At 44.8% G+C, this 27,310-nt stretch overlaps 2 protein-coding genes across 3 annotated transcripts in view; one reads left to right on the forward strand and one right to left on the reverse strand.

The window, feature by feature from the left end:
* brip1 (BRCA1 interacting helicase 1) overlaps window positions 1-26,051 on the forward strand; it is a 643,193-nt gene extending 617,142 nt beyond the window's left edge. For both annotated transcript variants that reach the window (XR_010968792.1, XR_010968793.1), the window contains 2 exons: window positions 19,071-19,184; window positions 25,282-26,051. The gene's annotated coding sequence lies outside the window, so the exon portion shown is untranslated. The remainder of the gene's footprint in view (window positions 1-19,070; window positions 19,185-25,281) is intronic.
* The window catches only part of tbx4 (T-box transcription factor 4), a 132,775-nt gene that overhangs the window by 93,968 nt on the left and 11,497 nt on the right, over window positions 1-27,310 (reverse strand). The window lies entirely within an intron of this gene.

Here is a 27,310-nt window from a genome sequence, read left to right on the forward strand (position 1 = left end):
TTCAGTTGGTATCTGACAATTCGGGAGCTGGGTCGGTATCTGACAGTAGGGGAGGTGGGTCGGTTAATGACAGTATCAGGAGGTGGGTCGTAGCTGACAGTAGGGGAGGTGGGTCGGTATCTGACAGTAGTGCAGGTGGGTCGGTATCTGACACTATCGGGAGGTGGGTCGGTATCTGACTGTATCGGGAGTTGGGTCGATTTCTGACATTTCGTGACGTGGGTCGGCATCTGACAGTACAGGAGGTGGGTCGGTATCTGACAATATCGGGTGGGGGTGGGCCGGTATCTGACAGTATTGGGAGGTGGGTCGGTATCTGACAGTATTGGGAGGTGGGTCGGTATCTGACAGTCCAGGAGGTGGGTCGGTATCTGACTGTATCGGGAGTTGGGTCGATTTCTGACATTTCGTAACGTGGGTCGGCATCTGACAGTACGGGAGGTGGGTCGGTATATGACAGTATTGGGTGGGGGTGGGTCGGTATCTGTCAGTACGGGAGGTGGGTCGGTATCTGACATTACGGGATGTGGGTTGGCATCTGACAGTATTGGGAGGTGGTTCGATATCTGACAGTATGGGATGTGGGTCGGTATCTGACAGTATTGGGAGGTGGGTCGGTATCTGACACTATCGGGAGGTGGGTCGGTATCTGACAGTACGGGAGGTGGGTTGGTATCTGACAGTACAGGAGGTGGGTCGGTATCTGACAGTCTTGGGAGTTCGGTCGGTATCTGACAATTCGGGAGGAGGGTCGGTATCTGACTGTATCGGGAGTTGGGTCGATTTCTGACATTTCGTGATGTGGGTCGGCATCTGACAGTACAGGAGGTGGGTCGGTATCTGACACTATCGGGAGGTGAGTTTGTATCTGACAGAAAGGGAGGTAGGTCGGTATCTGACAGTACAGGATGTGGGTTGGTATCTGACACTATCGGGAGGAGCGTCGCTATCTGACAGTACGTGAGGTGGGTCAGTATCTGACTGTACCAGGAGTTGGGTCGATTTCTGACATTTCGTGACGTGGGTCGGTATCTGACAGTACAGGAGGTGGGTCGGTATCTGACAGTATTGGGAGGTGGGTCTGTATCTGACAGTATGGGAGGTGGGTCGGTATCTGACAGTATTGGGAGGTGGGTCGGTATCTGACAGTATTGGGAGTTGGTTCGATGTCTGACAGTACGGGATGTGGGTCGATATCTGACAGTATTGGGAGGTGGGTCTGTATCTGACAGTACGGGAGGTGGGTCGGTATCTGACAGTATTGGGAGGTGGGTCGGTATCTGACAGTACGGGAGGGGCGGGTCAGCATCAGACAGTATCTGGTGGTGGGTCGGTTTCTGGCAGTATCGGGGGGTTTGGTCAAAATCTGACAGAATCGGAAGGTGGGTCTGTATCTGACAGTACAGGAGATTGGTCGGTGTCTGACAGTCTTGGGAGTTGGGTTGGTATCTGACAGTAAAGGAGGTGGGTCAGTACCTGATCGTATCGGGGCGTAGGTCGGTATCTGACAGTACGGGATGTGGGACGGTATCTGACAGTATCAGCGGGTGGGTCGGTAACTGACAGTTTTGGGAGTTGGATCGGTACCTGCCGGTTTCAGGGGGTGTGTCGGTATCTCACATTTTTGGGAGGTGGGTCAATATCTGGCAGTATCATGGGGTGGGTCGGAATCTGACAGTATGGGAGTTGGATCGGTATCTGGCAGTTTCAGGGGGTCTGTCGGTATCTGGCAGTACGGGATGTGGGTCGATATCTGACAGTATTGGGAGGTGGGTCGGTATCTGACAGTACGGGAGGGACGGGTCAGCATCAGACAGTATCTGGCGGTTTGTCGGTTTCTGGCAGTATCGGGGGGTTTGGTTGAAATCTGACAGAATCGGGAGGTGGGTCTTTATCTGATCATATCGGGGCGTAGGTCGGTATCTGACACGACAGGAGGTGGGCCGGTATCTGACAGTACAGGAGGTGGGCCGGTAACAGGCAGTACATGAGGTGGGCCGGTATCTGACAGTACAGGAAGTGGGTCGGTATCTGACAGTCTCGGGAGTTGGGTCATTATCTGACGGTACAGGAGGCGGGTCGTCAGCTGACAGTGCAGGAGATGGATCAGTATCTGACTGTACGGGAGGTGGGTCGGTACCTGACAGTATCGGGGCATGGGTCGGTATCTGACAGTATGGGAGGTGGGTCAGTATCTGACAGTACAGGAGGTGAGTCGGTATATCACAGGATTGGGATGAGGGTCGGTATCTGACAGTATCGGGAGGTGGGTCAGTATCTAACAGTATGACGGGGTGGGTCGGTACCTGACAAAACAGGGGTGGTTCTGTATCTGACACTATCGGGAGGTGGGTCGGTATCTGACAGCACCAGACGTGGATTGGTATCTGACAGTATCGGGAGGTGGGTCGGTATCTGACAGTCTTGGGAGTTCGGTTGGTATCTGACAATTCAGGAGGTGGGTCGGTATCTGACAGTAGGGGAGGTGGGTCGGTATCTGACAGTAGGGCAGGTGGGTCGGTATCTGACAGTAGGGCAGGTGGGTCGGTATCTGACTATATCGGGAGGTGGGTCGGTATCTGACTATATCGGGAGTTGGGTCGATTTCTGACATTTCGTGACGTGGGTCGGCATCTGACGGTACAGGAGGTGGGTCGGTATCTGACAGTATCGGGTGGGGGTGGGTCGGTATCTGACAGTATTGGGAGGTGGTTCGATATCTGACAGTATGGGATGTGGGTCGGTATCTGACAATCCAGGAGATGGGTCGGTATCTGACTGTACGGGAGGTGGGTCGGTACCTGACAGTATCGGGGCATGGGTCGGTATCTGACAGTATGGGAGGTGGGTCAGTATCTGACAGTACAGGAGGTGAGTCGGTATATCACAGGATTGGGATGAGGGTCGGTATCTGACAGTATCGGGAGGTGGGTCAGTAGCTGACAGTACGGGAGGTAGGTCAGTATCTAACAGTATGACGGGGTGGGTCGGTACCTGACAAAACAGGGGTGGTTCTGTATCTGACACTATCGGGAGGTGGGTCGGTATCTGACAGCACCAGACGTGGATTGGTATCTGACAGTATCGGGAGGTGGGTCGGTATCTGACAGTCTTGGGAGTTCGGTTGGTATCTGACAATTCAGGAGGTGGGTCGGTATCTGACAGTAGGGGAGGTGGGTCGGTATCTGACAGTAGGGCAGGTGGGTCGGTATCTGACAGTAGGGCAGGTGGGTCGGTATCTGACTATATCGGGAGGTGGGTCGGTATCTGACTATATCGGGAGTTGGGTCGATTTCTGACATTTCGTGACGTGGGTCGGCATCTGACGGTACAGGAGGTGGGTCGGTATCTGACAGTATCGGGTGGGGGTGGGTCGGTATCTGACAGTATTGGGAGGTGGTTCGATATCTGACAGTATGGGATGTGGGTCGGTATCTGACAATCCAGGAGATGGGTCGGTATCTGACAGTACGGGAGGTGGGTCGGTATATGACAGTACGGGAGATGGGTCGGTATATGACAGTATTGGGTGGGGGTGGGTCGGTATCTGACAGTACGGGAGGTGGGTCGGTATATGACAGTATTGGGTGGCGGTGGGTCGGTATCTGACATTACGGGATGTGGGTTGGCATCTGACAGTATTGGGAGGTGGTTCGATATCTGACAGTATGGGATGTGGGTCGGTATCTTACAGTACAGGAGGTGGGTCGGTATCTGACAGTACAGGAGGTGGGTCGGTATCTGACAGTACAGGAGGTGGGTCGGTATCTGACACTATCAGGAGGTGGGTCGGTATCTGACAGTACGGGAGGTGGGTTGGTATCTGACAGTACAGGAGGTGGGTCGGTATCTGACAGTCTTGGGAGGTCGGTCGGTATCTGACATTTCGTGATGTGGCTCGGCATCTGACAGTACAGGAGGTGGGTCGGTATCTGACACTATCGGGAGGTGGGTCAGTATCTGACTGTACCAGGAGTTGGGTCGATTTCTGACATTTCGTGACGTGGGTCGGCATCTGGCAGTACAGGAGGTGGGTCGGTATCTGACATTATCGGGAGGTGGGTCGGTATCTGACATTATCGGGAGGTGGGTCGGTATCTGACTGTATCGGGAGTTGGGTCGATTTCTGACATTTCGTGACGTGGGTCGGCATCTGACAGTACAGGAGTTGGGTCGGTATCTGACAGTACAGGAGGTGGTCGGTATCTGACAGTATCTGGGACTGGGTCGGTATCTGACAGAATTGGAAGGTGGGTCAGTATCTGTCAGTACAGGAGGTGGGTCGGTATCTTACTGTATCGGGAGTGGGGTCGGTATCTGAAAATTCGGCGGGTGGGTCAGTATCTGACAGTATCAGGGGGTGGGTCGGTATCTGACATTATCAGGGGCGTAGGTCGGTATCTGACAGTATCGGGAGGTGGGTCGGTATCTGACAGTACAGGAGGTGGGCCGGTATCAGACAGTACAGGAGGTGGGCCGGTATCTGACAGTACAGGAAGTGGGTCGGTATCTGACAGTCTCGGGAGTTGGGTCATTATCTGACGGTACAGGAGGCGGGTCGTCAGCTGACAGTACAGGAGATGGATCAGTATCTGACTGTACGGGAGGAAGGTCGGTACCTGACAGTATCGGGGCATGGGTCGGTATCTGACAGTATGGGAGGTGGGTCAGTATCTGACAGTACAGGAGGTGAGTCGGTATATCACAGGATTGGGATGAGGGTCGGTATCTGACAGTATCGGGAGGTGGGTCAGTAGCTGACAGTACGGGAGGTAGGTCAGTATCTAACAGTATTACGGGGTGGGTCGGTACCTGACAAAACAGGGGTGGTTCTGTATCTGACACTATCGGGAGGTGGGTCGGTATCTGACAGTATCGGGAGATGGGTCGGTATCTGACAGCACCAGACGTGGATTGGTATCTGACAGTATCGGGAGGTGGGTCGGTATCTGACAGTCTTGGGAGTTCGGTTGGTATCTGACAATTCAGGAGGTGGGTCGGTATCTGACAGTAGGGGAGGTGGGTCGGTAAATGACAGTATCAGGAGGTGGGTCGGAGCTGACAGTAGGGGAGGTGGGTCGGTATCTGACAGTAGGGCAGGTGGGTCGGTATCTGACACTATCGGGAGGTGGGTCGATTTCTGACATTTCGTGACGTGGGTCGGCATCTGACAGTATAGGAGGTGGGTCGGTATCTGACAGTATCGGGTGGGAGTGGGTCGGTATCTGACAGTATTGGGAGGTGGTTCGATATCTGACAGTATGGGATGTGGGTCGGTATCTGACAGTATTGGGAGGTGGGTCGGTATCTGACAGTATTGGGAGGTGGGTCGGTATCTGACAATCCAGGAGATGGGTCGGTATCTGACAGTACGGGAGGTGGGTCGGTATATGACAGTACGGGAGGTGGGTCGGTATATGACAGTATTGGGTGGGGGTGGGTCGGTATCTGACAGTACGGGAGGTGGGTCGGTATCTGACATTACGGGATGTGGGTTGGCATCTGACAGTATTGGGAGGTGGTTCGATATCTGACAGTATGGGATGTGGGTCGGTATCTGACAGTATTGGGAGGTGGGTCGGTATCTGACAGTCTTGGGAGGTGGGTCGGTATCTGACAGTACAGGAGGTGGGTCGGTATCTGACACTATCAGGAGGTGGGTCGGTATCTGACAGTACGGGAGGTGGGTTGGTATCTGACAGTACAGGAGGTGGGTCGGTATCTGACATTTCGTGATGTGGGTCGGCATCTGACAGTACAGGAGGTGGGTCGGTATCTGACACTATCGGGAGGTGAGTTTGTATCTGACAGTATGGGAGGTAGGTCGGTATCTGACAGTACAGGAGGTGGGTCGGTATCTGACACTATCGGGAGGTGGGTCAGTATCTGACTGTACCAGGAGTTGGGTCGATTTCTGACATTTCATGACGTGGGTCGGCATCTGACAGTAAAGGTGGTGGGTCGGCATCTGACAGTACAGGAGGTGGGTCGGTATCTGACACCATCGGAAGGCGGGTCGGTATCTGACTGTATCGGGAGTTGGGTCGATTTCTGACATTTCGTGACGTGGGTCGGCATCTGACAGTACAGGAGTTGGGTCGGTATCTGACAGTACAGGAAGTGGGTCAGTATCTGACAGTACAGGAGGTGGTCGGTATCTGACAGTACAGGAGGTGGTCGGTATCTGACAGTACAGGAGGTGGGTCGGTATCTGACAGTACAGGAGGTGGGTTGGTATCTGACAGTACAGGAGGTGGTCGGTATCTGACAGTATCTGGGACTGGGTCGGTATCTGACTGAATTGGAAGGTGGGTCAGTATCTGTCAGTACAGGAGGTGGGTCGGTATCTTACTGTATCGGGAGTTGGGTCGGTATCTGAAAATTCAGCGGGTGGGTCAGTATCTGACAGTATCAGGGGGTGGGTCGGTATCTGACAGTATCGGGAGGTGGGTCGGTATCTGACCGTACCGGAGGTGGGTCGGTATCTGACAGTATCAGGGGGTGGGTCGGTCTCTGACAGTATCAGGAGGTGGCTCGGTATCTGACTGTATTGGGAGGAGGCTCGGTATCTGACAGTATTGGGAGGTGGGTCGCTTTCTGACTGTACGGCAGGGGCGGGTCAGCATCAGACAGTATCTGGTGGTGGTTCGGTATCTGGCAGTATCGGGATGTGGGTCTGTATCTGACACTCTCGGGAGGTAGGTTGTTATCTGACAGTGCGGGAGGTGGGTCGGTATCTGACAGTCTTAGGAGTTCGGTCGGTATCTGACAATTCGGGAGGTGGGTCGGTATCTGACAGTATCGGGTGGGGGTGGGTCGGTATCTGACAGTATCGGGAGGTGAGTCGGTTTATGGCAGTATCGGGAGGTGGGTCGGTATCTGACAGTAACAGGAGGTGGGTCGGTATCTGACAGTATCGCGAGGTGGTTCGGTATCTGACCGTATCGCGAGGTGGGTCAGTATCTGACACTATCGGGAGGTGTGTTGGTATCTGACTCAATTGGGATGTGGGTCGGTAGAAGACAATAAGGAGGTGGGTCGGTATCTGACAGTACGGGAGGTGGGTTGGTATCTGACAGTACTGGGGGTGGGGCCGTATCTGACAGTATCAGGGGGTGGGTCGGTATGTGGCAGGATCAGAGGGGCGGAGATCTGGGTCGGTATCTGACAGTATCGGGGGGTGGGTCGGTATCTGACAGTATTGGGGGTGCGTCAGTATCTGGCAGTATCGGGGTGGATTGTTTTCTGACTGTACGCGGGGGTGGATCGGTATCTGGCAGTATCGGAGGGAGAGGAGGTGGGTCCGTATCTGACAGTATCGGGGGAGTGGTTAGGTATCTGACTGTACCGGGGTTGGGGGTGTTGGGTGGTGGGTCGGTATCTGACTATCAGAGGGTGGGTCGGTATCTGGCAGTATCGGGGGATGGGTCGGTGTCTGGATGAGAAAACAGGTTAACGTTTTAGTGCAGATTTTCATCATCTGCAATGTTACTATTTAACAATGTGAGTTTTTCCATATCTAACAGGAATAAAGAAAAATAATGTGCATTTCTATAATGTCTTTCACATCCAAAGTACAGTTATTGTTGTAATCTAGGAACGCAGCAGCTAATCTGCAATAGCAAGGTGCCTCAAACAGCAATGTGATAATCTACTTTTTAATGATGTTGGTTGAGGTATAAATATTTGCCAGGACACTGGGGAGAACTCCCCTGCTCTTTCTTCCAAATAGGGCAGTGGGATCTTTAACATTCACTTGAGAGGGCAGTTGGGGCCTCGATTTAATATCTCATCCAAAAGCTGGATAATGGATTGAAATGACAGTATTGGTGTTACTCACCTTTGTCCAAATCCTCTTTCTGCTATTGCAATGCCAGTGTTAAACCTGTTCAAAATTTGATACAAACGCATTGGATCTTCTCTTCTTCTTTGGCCTCCTTGTCTCGACAGACAATGGGTAAGTGCCTAGAGGTGGTCAGTGGTTTGTGCAGCAGCGCCTGGTGTGGCTATAAAGGCCAATTCTAGAGTGACAGACTCTTCCACAGGTGCTGCAGAAAAAATTGGTTGTCGGGGCTGTTACACAGTTGGCATTCCCCTTGCGCTTCTGTCTTTTTTCCTGCCAACTGCTAAGTCTCTTCGACTCGCCACACTTTAGCCCCGCCTTTATAGCTGCCCACCAGCTCTGGCAATCGCTGGCAACTGACTCCCACGACTTGTAATCAATGTTACAGGACCTCATGTCACGTTTGCAGACATCTTTAAAGCGGAGACATGGTCGGCTGGTATGTCTGATACCAGTGATGAGCTCGCTGTATAATGTGTCCTTGGGGATCCTGCCATCTTCCATGTGGCTCACATGGCCAAGCCATCTCAAGCGCCGCTGACTCAGTAGTGTGTATAAGCTGGGGATGTTGGCCGCCTCGAGGACTTCTGTGTTGGAGATACGGTCCTGCCACCAGATGCCAAGGATTCTCCGGAGGCAGCAAAGATGGAATGAAGTGAGACGTCGCTCTTGGCTGACATACGTTGTCCAGGCCTCGCTGCCGTAGAGCAAGGTACTGAGGACACAGGCTTGATACACTCGGACTTTTATGTTCCATGTCAGTGCGCCATTTTCCCACACTCTCTTGGCCAGTCTGGACATAGCAGTGGAAGCCTTTCCCATGCGCTTGTTGATTTCTGCATCGAGAGACAGGTTACTGGTGATAGTTGAGCCTAGGTAGGTGAACTCTTGAACCACTTCCAGAGCTTGGTCGCCGATATTGATGGATGGAGCATTTCTGACGTCCTGCCCCATGATGTTCGTTTTCTTGAGGCTGATGGTTAGGCCAAATTCATTGCAGGCAGCCGCAAACCTGTCGATGAGACTCTGCAGACACTCTTCAGTGTGAGATGTTAATGCAGCATCGTCAGCAAAGAGGAGTTCCCTGATGAGGACTTTCCGTACTTTGGTCTTTGCTCTTTGACGGGCAAGGTTGAACAACCTGCCATCTGATCTTGTGTGGAGGAAAATTCCTTCTTCTGAAGACTTGAACGCGTGTGAGAGCAGCAGGGAGAAGAAAATCCCAAACAGTGTAGGTGCGAGAACACAGCCCTATTTCACGCCACTCAGGATAGGAAAGGGGTCTGAAGCGGGTAAAACCTCTGTTCTGATATGTTCACCAAATGTATGTTACCTTGCAGCAAATGTTGTTTAAATTGTCCTTCTCCCTCTCAGATTTACTGAACAACAAACATTCATATCCCTGGTCATAGGAACTGAAATTGAAATTGTTGAAAGATGTGTGACTGAATGGTAGAGTTTAGTTTGATTCAGGCAGGTCTCTGTATGCTTCCATCCTGGATTATTGTGACTGGTTGCAGGTTGACAAACATCTGGGTAATTATCAAGCCTCCCTTAATGCAGAACCGAAAGGAAAAAGGGCTAGATCTGGTATAAAGACACAGGCCCCAGGGATTAGTTACTCTATTTAATGAGGCCTGTAGCTGTGCACTGTTTAAAGTAGGACAATATTGTCTGTACATTTTTAAAGTTATTCTAATGATGTTTTGTCATGAGAAATTTTTGAATTGCAAGCCAAAAATTCTATTTCCCAGCTGGCCAGTGAGTATCTGCACCGCACAGACATCACAGGACAGAAAAGTTCCAGATTTGATGTCCATTCTGTCTTCAGTTAGTTGGGACAGCACCAGGATGCTACAATTGGCCTTTGCCATTCCTCAGTTTGGCAAGGATGAAATCACCCAGGGTCTCTGCTCCTGTTTAGTATCCAAAGACTGCAGGAAGGTGGATGTGTGTGAACATCATGGCAGGACCCAGATTGGACTTGGCCGTCATTGATGCTTCACCAGAGTTGGATAGTCTGCTGGCACTCCTCCTCGGGACTCTCATATGAAGTATATTCACTTCAAAAAGTATCTGTTTGGTGACTTGGTCCAATGCATTATTAATGATGACATTAGGACTGTCTATTTGTTTCTTTATCATTATTTTGCTTTATCCCTGAAATTCTTTCTAATATTTCACCAATTCCTTTTTGAAAGCTACTGTCGGATCTGTATCCAACACCCTATCAGGCAGTGCCTTCCAAATCCACTTGATACATAAAAAGGTTTTTCCTCATATCCCCTTTGGTTCTTTTTCAAATCACTTTAAACCTGTGCCCTTTGGCATCGTCCCTTCAGCCCCTGGGAACAGTTTCTTTTTATTTACTCTATTTAAACTCATTGTGACTTTAAACACCTCTATCAAATCTCTTCTTAGCCTTTGCTGCTCTAAGAAGAACAAGTCCAGCTTCTCCAGTCTATCTATGTAACTGAAGTCCCTCATCTGTGGAACATTCTATTAATCTCTTCTTTACCCTCTCCAAAGCCTTCACACCTTCCTAAAATGTAATGCCCAAAATTGGACACAATGCCCCAGCTGGGGCTGAATTAGTGTTTTTATAAAGGTTCACCATAACGTCCTTGCTTTTGTACTCTGTGCCTCTGTGTATAAAGCCCAGGATTACTTATGCTTTATTAACTACTTTGTTATCCAGACTTGCCACCTTCAAAGATTTGTGCATAGACACACACACAGAAGGTCTCCCTGTTCTTGCATCTTTTATATATTATTATTTGAATTATGGAATTATATATTATAACTATGGAATTCACTCAGGAAAAATATTTATTCAAAGGGAAGTCGACACAACGCATCACTGCTTAAAACTGGAACTCTCTCCCACAAAGAGATGTTGAGGCTGGGGGTCAACTGAAAGTTTCAGAACTGGGATTGATAGATTTTGATTAGGTAAAGGATGTGGAACCAAGGCAGCTAAATGGAGTTGAGATACATCAGCTATGATCTAATTGAATGGTAGAACATGCTGGAGAGGCAGAAATGCCTACTCCAGTTCCTATATTCCTACTGCATGTTCTGCTACTATAAGAAGGGCATATATTTTCCTCTGGGTGCAAAGTAAAGGAAATATTCTTGTAGTATTTTGAAGAAAATTATTGGTTTCTCCCCGGTGTCCTGGCCAATATTTATTCCTCAATCAACATCACAAAAACATTATCTGATCATTATCACATTGCTGTTTGTGGGATCTTGCTGTGCATAAATTGGCTGCTGTGTCTCCTACATTGCAACAGTAATTACACTTCAAGAGTATTTCATTGGCTGGAAAGAGCTTTGGGGCATCCTGAGTTTTTGAAAGTTGCTATACAAATGCAAGTCTTTCTTACTAAAACTGTCATTGCTTTATAACAACAGATCAGTAAAATATTTTTCTTTAACATTGCACACAGAGGCTATCACTGCACAGTCTGTATGTCTGATTTTCATTAGCACATTAGCCTGAAAATTGTTTAATATTATTTCACTGAAACAGACCCAGGTTTTACAGACGTGCAGCTGAAGGAAGGGCAAAGCAGAAACCAGCAACAAGCTGTTTAATATCTCATTCCCAATGAGTGTTGTGGAATTACTAGAATGATACAATAATCTCGGTTATAAAAGCACAATTTCTGTAAGTACACTCTGAATATGACAGTGCGAGAAAAGTTACAGATATATTGATGTTGTAAGATGAGACCAAATTATGTAGCAGTAGAAAGGACATGACCCTATAGAGGTGTGTGGAATAATAAACATAATGGGAAAGGTAAAGGACGTAACTAACTTCACATTAAACCATGGGAATGGGACAATGGGACAGAGACTCACTAGTAAAAAGCTAATTAAGGATCGATGTCAGGAAGTTCTTTACATTGAGGATGGAATGGACTCTGGTGGGGTGGATAGGCAAAAACCCTAGAATGCTTTGAGAAACACTATGAATGCTGCAAAGTCATTCTGAATCGATGAGCTACGATGTGCCAAATGGCTTTCCCCATCTGTATTTATCTAGGGAGAGGGCCTTTCAACCTATCATGCCCAATCCTTCCAGTCTATGTGCAATCTGCTTCTATAATTTCCTGAGGGAAATTCCAGCAAAACATCACACAAATCCAAAGGTTGGTGAAACAAAATTCCACAATCCCTACAATATGACAATCCCATGGTTACAGTGACATAGATATTCCAGTATGTCCCATCGAGGATTGAATCATCTCTGAATTTACTTGTTACTAGAACCTTCAATCCAATTTCTAACAAGTTACTAATAATTATTCAGCTCTTTTCTAATTTTGAGAAAGAAATCTACTTTTTTTTGGATCTCACTATTGAAAGTAGTGGAAAATGGCTGGGGTGTTTAAATTTAAAATTTAATTCAATTGACAGTTAATGCAGGACATTCCCCAAGGATGATAAATGTGTGTTAAAGGATGGAAATCGTTAGGTGATCTAAAGCTTGGGCTTTATGCCAAACCTTTATTAAACATATGTTAGGCCTCTGCTGGAGTATTTGTGTCCAATTCTGGGCACCGCACTTTAGGAAGATGTCGAGGCCTTAGTGAAGGTACAATGGAGATTTACCAGAATGACACTATGGATAAGGAAATTCAGTTATGTGGAGAAACTATAGAAGCTGGGATTGTTCTCCTTAGAGCAGAGAAGATTAAGGGGAAATTTAATAGAAATTTCCAAAATTTTGAAGCGTTTTGATAAGAGTAGATAGAGAGAAACTGTTTCCACTGGCAGGAGGGTCAGTAATCAAAGGACACATATTTAAGTTAATTGGTAAAAAAAATGAGGGGAGATGAGGAGAATCATTTTACACAGTGAGTTATTATGATCTGCAATGCACTGCCTAAAAGGTCAGCGGAAGTAGATTCATTCGTAACTTACAAGAGGGAATTGGATAAATACTTGAAAAGGAAAAATCTGCAGGGCTATGGGGAAAGACTGGGAGATTGCGACTAATTGGAAAGGGCTTTCAAAGAGCAGGGGCAGGCACAATGGGCTGAATGGTCTCCTTCTGTATGGTTCTATAATTAGAAGTGGATTGTAGGAAGTGAGAGAGAGAATTTGGAAGCAAGAAAGTTCTCCGCTTTAAATCTGCTTTTGCAACAAGCACCATGCTTCCAGACAAAATAGCTCCCAGTGACCTTCAGGGGTTGTCTGACAATCTCTGTTACCTTCCGGACTTCATCTGCATCTTGTTCTCAGTCAGCGGTGCTGCAAGTAGGCAAGGCCCAGGAGGATTGAACTGTTCAGATCAGTCATTAATCAAACCCACGTCGAGGCCTCCCGCCTCACCATTTACTGAACATGCTGACTGTTACCTTTCACTTTATTCAGTGAAAGTTGTGGGTGTGGGAGCTGTGAGGCTAGGGCTGAAAGGCCCAATCCTGTGCAGATTCATCCCACTGCCTTTGGTCACTCCAACAACAACTTATTAAAAACACAGACATTTTTGTTTCCAAATTCTCTCTCTCTCTGATTTCAACAACAATTTGGATTTCTATAGCACCTTTAATGTAGTAAGAAGTCCCAAAAGTGCTTCACAGAAGCGCTATCAAGCAAAATTTGTCACTAAGGTGATATTAGGACAGATGGCCAAAAGCTTGGTCAAAGAGGTAGGTTTTAAGGAGCGACTTAAAGGAGGAGAGAGAGGTAGAGAGGTGGAGTGGTTTAGGGAGAGAATTCCTAAGCTCTGTGAAGACACAGCTGCCAATGGTGGAATGGTCAAAATCCTGGATGTGCAAGAGGCTAGAATTGGAGAAAGGCAGAGATTTCAAAGGGTTGTAGGGCTAGAGGAGATTACAGAAAGGAAGGGACAGGACCAATGAGGAATGTGAGCACTAGGATGAGAAATTTCAAATCCTTGTAGATCAGCAAGCACATGGGTGATGGGTGAACGGGATTTGGTGCAAGTTAGGATACAGGCAGCAGAGTTTCAGATGAGTTTAAGTATATAAAAGGGTGGAAGGTGAGAGGCCAGCCAGGATTCAATTGCAATAGTTGAGTCTGGAGGTAACAAATGCACTGATAGGCAGTAAAAATATGGGATAAAAGGAATAGTGGCAGGATGGATGCGAAGTTGGCTGAGTGACAGGAAACAGAGTAGTAGTAAACAGACTTTTGGACTGGAGGAAAGTATATAGTAGAATTCCGCAGGGATAAGCACTAGAACCACTGCTTTTCTTGATATATATTAATGACTTGGATTTGGGTGTACAGGGCACAATTTCAAAATTTGCAGATGACACAAAACTTGGAAGGATTGTGAACTGTGAGGAGGATAGTGATAGACTTCAAGATGACATAGACAGGCTGGTGGAATGGCAGACACATGGCAGATGAAATTTAATGCAGAGAAGTATGAAGTGGTACATTGTGGTGGGAAGAATGAGGAGCAGCAATAGAAATTAAAGGATACCATTCTAAAAAAGTGCAGGAACAGAGATACCAGTGGGTATATGTATACAAATTGTTTAAGGTGGCAGGGTAGGTTGAGAAAGTGGTTAAAAAGGCATAAGAGATCCTGGGCTTTATAAATAGAGGCAGAGAGCACAAAAGCAAGGAAGTTATGATGAAGCTTTGTAAAACATTGGTTCTGCCCCAACTGAAGTATTCTGCCCATTTCTGAGCACTACACTTTATGAAGGATGTGAAGGATTTAGAAAGGGTGCAGAACAGATTTTCAAGAATGGTTCCAGGGATGAGGGACTTCCGTTACATGGATAGATTGGAGAAGCTGGGATTGTTCACCCTAGAGAAGATTGAGAAGAGATTTGATAGCAGTGTTCAAAATCATGAGGGGTCTAGACAGAATAGATAGGGAGAAACTGTTCCCATTAGTGGAAGGGTCGAGAACCAGAGGATACAGATTTAAGGTGATTGGCAAAAGAACCAAAGGCAACAGGAGGAAAAACATTTTTACACAGCGAGTGCTTAGGATCTGGAATGTACTGCCTGAGAGTGCGGTGGAGGCAAATTCAATCATGGCTTTCAAAAGGGAATTGGATAATTACCTAAAGAGAAAAATACTGCAGGGCTATGGGGAAAGAATGGGGGAGTGGGACTAGCTAAATTGCTCTTGCAGAGAGCTGGCATGGGCTGAACAGGCTGAATGGCCTCCTTCTGTGCTGTAACCATGCTTTGATTATATGGGTTGAATTTAGCGCAACTGGCAGGGTTCGCGATGATGGGCTGAAAAAGTGAGGGGCACCCTGCCTTGGCCCTTCGAAGCCCCCCGGTGCAATTCAACAGCGCTCGGGTAATTAATTACCAACGCCATGATCCCTGTCCCTTTAAGGATGGGAATCCCATCTCCAACAGCTGCTAGCCAATCAGAGGGCCGGCAGCTCAGTAGTATCAGCCGCACCATTGGGAGTGGTGGCCACTGTTGATAATAGGGAGTCAAAAATCATTCAGTGATGAAACCAGGAAACACTTCTTCACACAAAAGGTAGGAGAAATCTAGAGTTCTCCCCCCCAAAAGTCTGTGGATGTGGGGACAATTGGAGCTTTCAAGATTCAGATTGATAGATTTTTATTGGGTAAGGGCATATCAAAGGATATGGAGCTGAGGTGGGTAAATGAGTAGATGTACAGATCAGCCAGCATCTAATTGAATGGTGGAGCAGACTGTGTTCTTAAACACATATGAGAGACAATCCTTTGATGTTGAGCTCAGAGCAAATGGCAGTTGACCGTATAACTTGAGTCTGCTTACTGTGCATTATAAGTTGCTCTTGTTAGGTAGGAGTATCACGGGATGTGGAGCAAAGGCAGGTGAATGGAGTTGAAGTACAGATCAGCCGTGAGCTAATTGAATGGCAGTGCAGGCTGAAGGGACTAAATGGTTTCCTCTTGGTCCTGTGATCCTATATTAATTTGGTGCTGTCAGCTCCTGATGACGTGTTAATTTTGTGCTGCTAGCCTTAGCAAACCCAGTAGGCTCATTTTGGGGTTGTCAGTGCTCTGTGAGACCTGCCTGTCAGGAGCCACAAAAAATAGTATTGGCAAGAAAACAATATAAGAACACCTACACCCTCAGAATAATGTATAATTACACTCGAGTCTCATCTGACTTCTGAAGATTATAATTCAAATGAAATAAAAAGATTGTGATCTCAATTCTAATGAAAGTAACACATGAAATGATCATTTTCTATCAAATGCTGTTTCAGCTGCTGTGCACTTTTAGCTTATGATTATTTCATATAATTAAAATCACTCCACAGCTCCTATGTTACTAATTCGGTCGAGAATTTTCAACACTTCACTCTTGTCCTTCCTCATTATTTTTGTTTCCTGGAGAGAACAAGCCAATTTCTCAAAGCTTTTTTTTTCTAAGTTCAATCATCTAACCCTCTTTTATCCTCCTGAAGTTTTGCCCTGATCCTCATCTATCTCCTGGACATTTTAACAGTGAACAGTAAATCTTCTGAACAACTTGTGAAAGGGGAGATATGTCAGATGTTACCAGGGATTCACATTAATTCTAGTGTATGCATCATTGAAAATGTATCACTGATATTTTTCATCTTCATTTCACACTCCCTGATTGGGACATCTGGATTGTTTGTTTCTTTGACCTTCATGCTCAAATGGTATATTTCGTAGAAAATTTGGTTTGTTAGTTTAAAGTACAGTTTTAAATAGATTTTAAACTGAGGTGAAGAATTGACTTGTTCCATTGTAAAGATTTTGATCTAATTTAACCAGCAAACTTGATTGACTCATAAAGGTGAAATGTTTTTGTAACTTATCAGCCGGAATTGTAAGTGGTGAAATCTGTCTACGTTTAATTGTTATTTACGCACAAACCATTTTTTGCCATATTGTTGAAATCTCCTAAATTAATCAGAAGTTGCTTGAAGTAGATGCTCAATTTAATCTGGGAAACAGTACATAGATTTCTACAGTGTTGGAGGTTTTTTCTTTCAGGTGAGGCATTAAACTGAGGCTCTGTCTGCTCTCTCAGCTGGAGGTAAAAGATCTGGTGGCACGATTTAGAAAAAACAGCGGAGTTCTCGCTGGTGTCTTGGCCCCTCAACCAACATTAATTTTTAAATAATGATCTGGGAGTTTGCTGGGCACAAACTGGCTGCTGTACTTCCTGCGTTACAGTTTTGGTCTCCTTATTTAAGAAAGGATATAAATGTGTTAGAGGTAGTTCAGAGAAGGTTCATTCGACTGATACCAGGACTGGGGGAGGGGGTGGGGGCGCGGCGGTTGGGGGTGGAGATTATCTTTGAAGAATGGCTGGACAGGTTGGGTCTGTATCCCATTGGAGTTTAGAAGAATGAGAAGTGATCTTATTGAAACATGTAAAATCCTGAGGGGACTGGACAGGGTGGACACTGAAAAGATGTTTCCCCTTGTGGGAGAGACTAGAACTAGGGGTCACTGTTTAAAAATAAGGGGTCACCCATTTAAGACAGAGACGAGGAGAATTTTTTTCTCTCAGAGGGATGTGAGTCTTTGGAACTCTCTTCCTCAGAGAGCAGTGGAGGCAGGGTCATTGAATATTTAAAGGCAGAAGTAGATAAATTCTTGACTAACAAGGGAGTCAAAGGGTATTGGGGGTCACCAGGAAAGTGGAGTTGAGGCCACGATCAGATATGCCATGATCTTATCAAATAGTGGAGCAGGCTGAAAGGGGCCAAATGGTCTACTTCTGCTCCTAATTCATATGTTCATATAACAGTAATTTCACTTCAAAAGTACCTAATTGGCTGTATAGCGCTTTGGGATGTCCTAAAATTGTGAACGGTGCTGTATAGCAAGTTCTATTTTTTATAAGTAAAAAATAGCTGTGAGTTTAAGGCTGTTGTTCAGTATTGAGGGAGGGTCGGGACGCAGGGGGAGGTTGATGATCTCATACTCTAGCTTTGCTCTCTAGCTTTGCTCTGTAGTTTGATGTCGATCAAACCTGTCTGGTGAATTCATTGTTTCCTACAAGAATGTCTTAAAATCCCCTGAACTTTCCTCTCTTCTTACTCCTAATTAGTAAATATGCCAATCCAATGCACTCTTCCTCCTCTCTGTTTCCTCACGATGTTGGAATGAAGACTTCCTGCACCATTTACTCCTGTAGCACATTCTTTCTCTTTACCTTCCTCCCTCACTCTTCTCTTCCTCTCCTTTTATTTGAAACCCAAACATGGCGTTGTCGACACTGTTTCAATATCACTGTTGTCCTGCACTATGGAGATCACTTTCTTATTCAAAATCACATTCTCTCACAAGTATTTTCAACTTTACATAGTGTTAAGCTGTTGTCAACTTTCAAAGCACGGTTCTGGTCTCTCAGTTACAAAAGGGATCTAGAGGCATTAGAGCAGGTACAAAAAATGTTTACGAGGATGATACCAGAACTGAGAACTATCAGGAAAGATTGAACAGTGTGGGGGATGTTTTCTCTAGAAGTTTCAGGGGTGACCTGATAAAGTCTTTAAGATTATGAAGGGATTCAATAGGATAGACATAGAGAAGATGTTCCACTTATGCAGGAGTCCAAAACTAGAGGCCATAAATATAAGATAGTCACTAATGAATTCAATAATTCAATAGAGAATTCAGAAGAAACTTCTTTACCCAGAGAGTGGTGAGGATATGGAACTCGCTACCACAAGGGTTAGTTGAGGTGATTAGTATAGATACATTTAAGGAAAAGATAGAAAAGTACATACGGGAGAAAGGAAGAGAAGGATATGCTGATAGGGTGAGATGAAGAGGGGTGGGAGGAGGCTCGTGTGGAGCAGGAACACCATCATAAATCTGTACATTTGAATGGCTTGTTTCTGTGCTGTAAATTCTATGTAATACAATGTAAAAGGTAAGAAAATATAAGCTAAAAAAACTTATGACAGTCCCCACCCACCACTTACATGGTCTCATGTTTCCTGGGTAGCCACCTGTATTGGGCAAATGGCTCAAACTGTTTGTCATCACCATAGGTGTTGATTACAAAAGCACCACTTAAACTGTACTAAACACACTGGCTATTTTGGCAGCTCAGTACTCACCAATTTACAAGATCTGCTGATTCAAGCAAAGTCAGGTCTTCAATTGGTTATTTGCACCATTAACAACTACAGCTGATTAAAGGCATCCTCAGTCTCCATTCTCCCCCCAAAGCTGTTAACAGTTTGTTTTTCATATCTTCACACTCTTTCCCTTGCAGAACAGCATGGAGCATTGGAAGGATTCAGAGGCGAATAAACAACCTGATAGGCCACCTCGTGAACACTATCCATTCCTTGAATGGGACTCAAACCCAGAGTCTTCAAGCTTCAAGGTAGGAGTGCTATCAACTGAGCCACAAGACCCCCCACTTTCCACTGTTGACAATGTGACCAGCTGATGGGGAGTTCAGGCACTTTCATTTAGATGCCTTAACTCTTCTGCGTTTGTGGGCAAATTACATCAGTGACTAAACAGTGATCACTGAGTATTCATATTCTAAAGATTGATGTGTACTGATTCCTGCACTGTGATATTCAGCTGATCTCTCTATTCCAATACTGTGAATTGCCCTGTAAACTGACATTTTAGCTTTCTAGAGATTTTTGGGGAGTTCACATTTTGTTATGTAAGATTCAACAACAGCTTGCATCTATATAGCACCATTAACATAGTAAAATGTCTCAAAAGACTTCTCAGCAGCATTGTTGGACAAATTTTGAGATTGAGCTACATGAGATATTAGGGTAAGTGACCAAAAAAAGCATCTTAAAGGAGAGGAGAAAGGTGGAGAGGTTTACGGAAGGAATTTCAGGGCTTAAAAGGCACAGACACCAATGGTGGGGTGAAGGAAATCAGGGATTCATGCGGGGCTAGAATTGGAGGAGCACAGGATTCTCATAGAGTTGTAGAGCTGGAGGAGGTTACAGAGATAGGGAAAGGCCATGGAGGATTTGTATGTAGGGATGAGAATTTTATATTCAAGGCGTTGCTAGTCCCAGAGCCAATGTAAGTCAGTGAACTCAGGGGTGATGGGTAAATGGGACTTGGTGCGAGTTAGGATCAGGCAGCAGAGTTTTAAAGAACAAAGAGAACAAATAAAATTACAGCACAGGAACAGGCCCTTCGGCCCTCCAAGCCTGCGCCGATCCAGATCCTCTATCTAAACATGTCGCCTATTTTCTAAGGGTCTGTATCTCTTTGCTTCCTGCCTATTCATGTATCTGTCTAGATACATCTTAAAAGACGCTATCGTGTTTGCATCTACCACCTCCGCTGGCAACACGTTCCAGGCACCCACCACCCTCTGCGTAAAGAACTTTCCACGCATATCCCCCCTAAACTTTTCCCCTCTCACTTTGAACTCGTGACCCCTAGTATTTGAATCCCCCACTCTGGGAAAAAGCTTCTTGCTATCCACCCTGTCTATACCTCTCATGATTTTGTACACCTCAATCAGGTCCCCCCTCAACCTCCGCCTTTCTAATGAAAATAATAATAATCTACTCAACCTCTCTTCATAGCTCGCGCCCTCCATACCAGGCAACATCCTGGTGAACCTCCTCTGCACCCTCTCCAAAGCATCCACATCCTTTTGGTAATGTGGCGACCAGAACTGCACGCAGTATTCCAAATGTGGCCGAACCAAAGTCTTATACAACTGTAACATGACCTGCCAACTCTTGTACTCAATACCCCGTCCGATGAAGGAAAGCATGCCGTATGCCTTCTTGACCACTCTATTTACCTGCATTGCCACCTTCAGGGAACAATGGACCTGAACACCCAAATCTCTCTGTACATCAATTTTCCCCAGGACTTTTCCATTTACTGTATAGTTCACTCTTGAATTGGATCTTCCAAAATGCATCACCTCGCATTTACCCTAATTGAACTCCATCTGCCATTTCTCTGCCCAACTCTTCAATCTATCTATATTCTGCTGTATTCTCTGACAGTCCCCTTCACTATCTGCTACTCCACCAATCTTAGTGTCGTCTGCAAACTTGCTAATCAGACCACCTATACTTTCCTCCAAATCATTTATGTATATCACAAACAATCATTTATGTATATCACAAACAATTTTGATGAGTTGAAGTTTACCCTAGTTATTAGAAGCAGCAACTGGGGAAATTTGTGATTCTCTCCCTCCACGTCTTTGATGGGACAGCAAACTAATAGCATCTTCATTATCCACCTACTTAACATCCACAATAATAAAACTACTGAGTGGTGTACACAGGGTAGGAAGTGCAAAACAGCTCATTTAACTCACACTTTGTGGTGTGTTTTAAGTATACAGTGTTGTTACTGTTGATATATAACTCCTGAATGCTGCTTTCTGTAACTATCGATAATTAATGTTGAGTAACACACCATCACTACTGTAATTGAATAACCTGGTTGAATTATAAGAGAGGAAGAAAGATGAAATATTAGCAGCTGCTCTTTACCTTGTTCCTCTGTATATCATAGGTAGTGACATTGATCGAGCGTGAGAAAGGGGAAATGAGAAAAGTACATTTGGTTTGTATTAAGCTGACAGACTGTTTGCATCAAAATCATATTCACTATTCAATAATACCTTGATAACAGCAGCTGACATAAAACACTAATATCTACATTATACTTTAACGAAGAAATGTCTGGCCTGCCTTCAAGTCCACTTAATGTGTATGTCAAACAAATAGGCTATAGTCGAGCATTTCGAGAAGTCACAGACTGAAAGAGCAAAACCCCTGTGGTTTATAATTACCGGCAGAAACTCAACTTCTGCCCTAAGTTCACAGTTGTGGACAAAATGTCCGTGAGTTTGCTGACAAAACAACAGTTACTGCACTTTAATGCATCTCAGTGTGTGTGAAGCACTGTGAAACTTTTTAACAGGTATGACAAGGTATTGTGATCATGGTAAATCTTTCTTCTTCTGAATATGTTCTGTAGTATATTGTATCATTTTGGGAGGCCCCAGTTTAGACTTTCCTTCCGTTTTGTGATGATTTCCTAAATCATAGTAGAGAAAGAGTGACTCAGCGAAACAACAACAACAACTGTTATGAATGCTAGACTTTGTAGCTTGATTATGTTTTTAAAAACTATGATTTTTAATGTAGTGTAAGGATTTGGAGGAGACATGTGACCTCACAGCCACTCTTACCTAGAAACAAGTCAGGGATCCTGGTTACCATGCGAACAAGGAACCCAGATCAAAGACCCTTTTGAAAGCAGAATGCAAGGTTGTAAGAAGAATGTGTTTCACACTCCCAGACTTTCAGATTGTAAACATGGAGCCAGTGGCTCTGAAAGCGCAAACTCAAGTTGAAATTTTTAAAGGAAGGCCCAGGTGGTTCTGTGGACTCTGCATATTGGAAAAGGCAAATGAATATTGACTTTTGATTCTGGATAAATTCAACAGGCTTTCAGAAGTCTGAAGGCTGTAAAGAAGACCGGAAGGCACAAAGACCAGCAGTGATAGCCTCAGAAGAGAGAGAGACAGAGAAAACATCTGCTCTCAGAATACTGATAACAGCAAAAGGCTGCTAAGACTTGAACCCAATACAAAAACTGAAGTTTGTGGAGGGAAGTCCAGGTTGAAAGTGCTCGGAAGAAGTGAGTGAAGAGGACATTGACTTTGAGGAGGACTAGGGGAGATGGTGGTGCAGTGGTAATATCAGTGGGCTATTAATCCAGAGGCTCAGGCTAATGCCCTGGGGATACAGGTTCAAATCCCACCATGGCAGATGGTAGAATTTAAATTCAATTAATTAATTTAAAAAATCTGGAATTGAAAGCTAGTTTCAGCAATGGTGCCATGAAACTATCATTTATTGTTGTAAAAACCTATCTGATTCACTTATGTCCTTTAGGGAAGGAAATCTGCTCTCCTTATCTGGTCTGGCCTTCATGTAACTCTGGACTCTTTACTACCCTCTGAAATTGCCCAGCAAGACATTCCATTGACAAGGGCAATTAGGGATGGGCAACAATTGGAGGCCTTACCAGTGACACTTGCAACTCAGAGCAGTTTGTTAACTGGAAAGATATCGCTTCAATAGGGGCATTGTGTAATGGATAAGTGCAGTGTGGGGTCTTCAAGTGTTTTAATAGGTTAAAGGGAAATACCTTTCTCTGTAATTTAGTGCATTAGCTACTTCCAAAGTACTGTTTAGTTAATGCTTATTTTTGGTTTAGTTGTTATAGTAAAAGTCTTAAGTGAAATCTTGTATACTCGTGTTTTAACGTTAACAATCTCACTGAGGTTGTAACACAACTTATATTTATATAGCACCTTTAATGCAGTAAAACATCCCAAGGCGCTTCACAGGAGGGTTATAAAACAAAATATGACACCAAGCCACAAAAGCAGAGTTTAGGTCAAATGGCAAAAACCTTGAGCAAAGAGGTAGGTTTTAAGGCATGTCTTAAAGCAGGAAAGTCAGGGAGAGAGGTGGGGATGTGCAGGGAGGGAATTCCAGAGCTTATGGTCTAGGCAACTGAAGGCACGGCCACCAATGGTGGAGTGTTAAAATCAGGGATGCTCAAGAGGCCAGAATTAGATGGGTGCAGATATCTCAGAGGGTTGTGGGGCTGGAGGAGATTACAGAGATAGGGAGGGGCAAGACCATGGAGGGGTTTGAAAACAAGAATAAGAAATTTAAAATCAAGGTGTTGCTTAACCAGAAGCCATTGTAGGTCAGGGACCAGAGAGGTGATAGGTAAATGGGACTTGGTGCAAGTCAGGACACAGGCAGCAGAGTTTTGGATGACCTCAAGTTTACAGAGGGTAGAATGTAGGAGACCAAGAGTGCATTGGAATAGTCAAGTCTAGATATTACAAATGCATGAATGAGGGTTTCAGCAGCAGATGAGTTGAGGCAGAGGTGAAGTCAGATGATGTTACACATGTGGTCAATAGGCAGTCTTAGTGGTGTTGTGAATATATGGTGGGAAGCTCATCTCGAGGTCAAATATGACACCAAGGTTGCAAACAGACTGGTTTTACCTCAGACTTGCCAGGGAGAGGGAGGTAGCTCCCTCAGAGTCGGTAGCTAGGGAACAGAGTTTGGAGCAGGGACTGAAAACAATGACTTCAGTCTTTCCAATATTTAATTGGAGGAAATTTCTGCTTATCCAGTACTGGATGTCGGATAAGCAGTCTGATGATTTAGCAACAGTGGAGGAGTTGAGAGCAGTGGTAGTGAGGTAGAACTGGATGTCACCAGCGTACATGTGGGAACTAATGCTATGCTTTCGGATGATGTCGCCCAGGAGCAGCATGTAGATGAGAATAGGAGGGAGCCAAGGATAGATCCATGGGGCATACCAGAGGTGATGGTGCGGGAGCAGGAAGAGAAGCTGTTGCAAGTGACACTCAGGCTATGATTAGACAGATATGAATGGAACCAGGTGTCAGCAGTCCCACCCAGCTGGATAACAGTGGAGAGGCATTGGAGGATGATGGTGTGGTCAACCGTGTCAAAGACTGGACAGAGGAATAGTTTACCTTTATTACAGTCACATAGGATATCATTTGTGATTTGATAACCATTTCAGTACTGTGGCAGGGTGGGAAACCTGATTGAAGGGATTCAAACATGAAGTTCCGGGATTGTATATATATAAATAAAATATGCGTTTTCTTTTTCCTTTGTAATATTATATTGTTTAAGTAGCATTTTACTGACAGTGCACTACACACTCTATATTGCATACTGGGATCCAAGTTAGGCCAGTAGTAACTTTGTAATTCTTCAGTTGATTTTACATGTACGACTGAGCATGCTCAGTTCCAAAAATGTGAAGGCGCACCATGCCAAGTTACCTCCTAAATGCCATCACAAACAACAGCTCTATCTTAATTAGGCACAGGAGTCAACCAAATGTGGTTAAAAGTAACTTTATTTGCCACTGAAGTGACTTCATTGAGTTGATCAAATTACAAAAATCAAACAAACTCATGGAAAATAGATAATATTTCAGTAAATCAAAAATCACAGGTATTAAGTAATCTGCCTTGCAATTATTCTTCCTATTCCATATTCATCCATACTTCCTACAATTTTAGGCATAGAAATAATGTTATCTGAACAAAATGACAACAAATTCTAACATATTCAATAGAGAGAATGATCAAAATTGGTCTTACCTACAAATATCGGACAAGCTGATCCATCAGGTTAGAAAGTAGATTTTCATTTTACAAATTTAATAATCAAAATTCAAGAAATAATTAAATTAGCTGACAACTTTCCTTCTTCCAACCTTTCTGTAACAGAACTTATTAGGACTAAAGAGCTCATGTTTATGTATCGTGTCTAAATTTAGAACTTATGTCCAAACCTTTCCTCTTACTTGAATGGTACAATCCTTTAAAGACTTTCTCCCTTAATTAAACTCTTTATAGTTCTTGTTTTTGTGTTCTTTCGCAGATTGCTTTTCAGCGGACATTGACACCTGCAAATAGCTGAAATTTTTGGATGTTTTGAAAGGAAGCTGACTTTGTATACAAGGACAGGAAAGCAGGCTATTTCAAGGAAACTAGCCAGGATTTGATCTCCTCAGAGCAACACTTTGAATGACAAGGGAGATGCAATATCTGGACATGTGACCTGTTTAGGAAGATTTTACTTTCACTTTGGACCCTTTAAAAAGCCAGTAAGTTGGACAAAAAGCAGACATTTGAAATTTGATTTTTGACCTGCCTGGACATCAGAGAGGAAGACCCAAAAAAAGTGTTACCTCTCTCTGTAAAGGAATCTTGCATCTCTTGAGAAGCAACCCTGTATTTCAAAGGTGGCAGATTCCTATTGCCTCCTGTCTGTGAAGAATCCCTGAATCAAGTGATTCATGTTGCCTCCCGTGTTTTAAGAAATCCAGAAATATGAAGAAATTATCTACTGCTATTCTGCTGCTGTAAAACCTAAGAAGACTTGTTGCTACATCCCTGATGAAAGACCTATATGAGCCTGCTGCAGTTGAATTGCCTTGAATGCCTACCCATCACAGACTGTTCATCAACCTCATCTGGAAAGACTTCGAGTGGCATCCAACTATTCAACTCGGGGACACCTCACCAAACCAGAGAGCTTCCTACCAGAATGTGACAACCTAAGTTAACTTATTATTCCTTTCATTCCTATGAAACAGCTGTAAATCAAAAAATCCTTTTCCCCCAGTTAACCATTATTTTATGTATGTGTAGTGTGCATGAGGGCTAGGGAAATAAGAAGCTTTTCATATATAGATTTATCTCATTATTGGTTAAGACTTGTTTTTTATATTAAATAGTTAATGTTGTTGTTGATTAAAGAAACCTGGTTGGTGTGCTTTATTCTGGGGACAAATAGAGTATCAATTGGCTGTTTCGGTAAGTGGGAAAATTTATTGATATGCTGTGACCTATGGAGAAGTGGGACTGAATTAACAGTGCACTCCTCCCGCCTCGGTCGTAACACCTGTCAAACAGTGATCGTACTCACCGAGAGAAGAAGTGCTTTGAACAAAAATGAAATGTCTTTGACTGGAAATGTTAACTCTGTTTCTCTTTCCACAGATGCTGCCTGACCTGCTGCGTATTTCCAGCATTTTCTGTTTTTATTTCAGATTTCCAGCTTCTGCAGTATTTTGCTTTTGTATTAGTGCTTTGAACATCAATCTCCCACCTGGCCATGGCTGGAACTCTTCAGTGTGACTGATCAAAGCCTTCCCAGCTTGTCAGTTTCACTGAAGAAGCCTTCCCAATGTGCATTCACCTCAGTGACCCTGGCGAATTGAAGACACAGTGTGGAACCCGTGCGCTCTTGGGAAAGGGTCTATGGTTAAAAAAGCTCTTAATTGTCTTTTTAATCATCTCAATTGCTTTCCTGCCAGACCTATGGGGGGTTCCTGCTGGACTTGGATCCCAACCCAGGGAAAGCTGAAAGAGGGTGGGATGAAGTTGGGATCCCGAGCTGACGTCAGTTTCAGGTACTTTATCACCCCACATGCACCAATCCTGCCTCCACTTGGTTAGGAAATTCTGCTCCTGAAAGCTAATTTAAGTTGGTTTAAGCTATGTGTTAGTGAGGGAGAGCTGAAGCAATCTCCCTCCCTGCACACCTTTGTTGAAAATGTATAACAATGGCCTGAATTCTGCGGTCAGCAGCAAAGCTCACTGCTCACCTCAAAGAAAGCTGCCCACAAAGAACTAGTGATTTCTGTAGTGGCAATTCCCCCTTTTCCTACAGCAGTTTAAATCAAGGGTTGTCTTGGCATGCAGCACAAGTGATATCAGGCAGCAGGTAGGCAACTAATCAAACTGAAGTTTTCACACACTGAAACTAGTAAGTTAAAACACTTAAAGTCCTTCACTTTGAATTTAAATTTTCAGATAGTGAAATAAATGTATGACTGTATAAGATGGAAGCTAAAATATAGATAAAAAAACTTTTAAAAAAAAGATTTTAATGCTTTTAAACA

Source organism: Heterodontus francisci, chromosome 30 (assembly GCF_036365525.1).
Source record: "Heterodontus francisci isolate sHetFra1 chromosome 30, sHetFra1.hap1, whole genome shotgun sequence".
In the NCBI taxonomy this organism is placed as follows: Eukaryota; Metazoa; Chordata; class Chondrichthyes; order Heterodontiformes; family Heterodontidae; genus Heterodontus; species Heterodontus francisci.